The sequence below is a fragment of the Acyrthosiphon pisum genome, chromosome A2 (assembly GCF_005508785.2).
Source record: "Acyrthosiphon pisum isolate AL4f chromosome A2, pea_aphid_22Mar2018_4r6ur, whole genome shotgun sequence".
NCBI classification, from domain to species: domain Eukaryota; kingdom Metazoa; phylum Arthropoda; class Insecta; order Hemiptera; family Aphididae; genus Acyrthosiphon; species Acyrthosiphon pisum.
In genome coordinates this window covers 52,727,747-52,729,212 of record NC_042495.1, presented here as the reverse complement: position 1 = coordinate 52,729,212, position 1,466 = coordinate 52,727,747, and positions in this window count along the sequence as shown.

Below are 1,466 nucleotides of genomic sequence, written 5' to 3'. Positions count from 1 at the left end.
AATAATTTAACTCTTTTTGAGCTGTTTACGGACATTGTAAGTTTTAGTTTTTTTAGTTTTTTTTTTCTATAAATATCAATAAAGTTTTATCTTTTGGGCCAAAAAGTGTATAAATTTAATACAAAGCTCCTGATATATTGTTGCAATATCAGTTGAAAAATATTAAAAATACATAGGCACAATTTTTTTTTATAAGCATTTAAAGATCAAATTTTGACAACATTTATCAAATTTTAATTTGAAAAATTATTTTGTAGTTAAAAATTTATAAAATGTTCAATTTTTGTATCTAAGAATTGAAAATTTAAAACAAGATTCCACGTAAGTAATTAATTCTATTACCAAAAAATCTAAAAAATACATTTACGCAGTTTATTTTTATAGTCATTTTAAGTACAATTTTGGACGAAATTACATATTAAAAACCTAGGATAACTATTTATTTAGTTATTTTGTTGTGATTGTATAATATTATTCGTGGGTACTTGAAACTTCTAAAGTATACTATTATATATCTATGTTAGTACCACGGTTTTTTGTTGATGTATAACGCGTTATAAGTACCTAATAAATATTATGATATGATTAATTTGGAATTTATTATAGGTACCTAATATAATATTATGTCTTATACCTAGACTAACATACCGTCTCCGCTCAGAATCGTTTTTCTTATACAATGATATTATATCATTGAATTCAAATTTAATACCATCCATTATACAGTGACCCACTTATAACCTACTGTACAGCAGAGCGAAATCCACTTACCCACCTTTTTGAACTTATAAAAAAAAACTGTGACTAAGGATTTTTAATATTTTTCATCTGCTTTTGAAACAATATACTAGGAGCCTTTTATTAAATTTTCAAGCTTTTTTAATCAACAAATAAAAATTTATTGATATTTTTAGAAAAAAACTAAAAAAAAATGAAAACTGACAATGTCCGTAAAGAGTTCAAAATAAGTCAAAATATTTTGAAAATGTTATGGTGTATTGTAAATGCTAATATAAACATTCAGTCAAAATTTCATGTATCTACGGTCATTTTTTTAAAGTTACACCAAAAACCAAATTCAATTTTGTGAAAAATCGATTTTGCGTAAAAATTCCTGTTTTTCATTAATTTTTCTTTGGTTTTTCTTGGCGCTTTTGAAAATTACTGGGAATTTTAAATGTTGACCTCCCCAATGCACCAACGATATTCACTTTCCAATCGAACAAGATACTGAATTTGAAAATCTAAGCATTATTTCGACTACTTATATCGTGTACAGACACAAAAAAAAAAAAAAAAATAAAAAAAAAAAACACACATCATTGTAAAATCAATACATTCATCGTTCCCACTCAGAAATCTAAAATACTTATAAATTTGGAAAACTAAAAATGTTTCTAAACAGTTTAAATAAATCAAATATTTTGAAAATTTTATCGTGTATAGAAAATGCTAATATAAACATT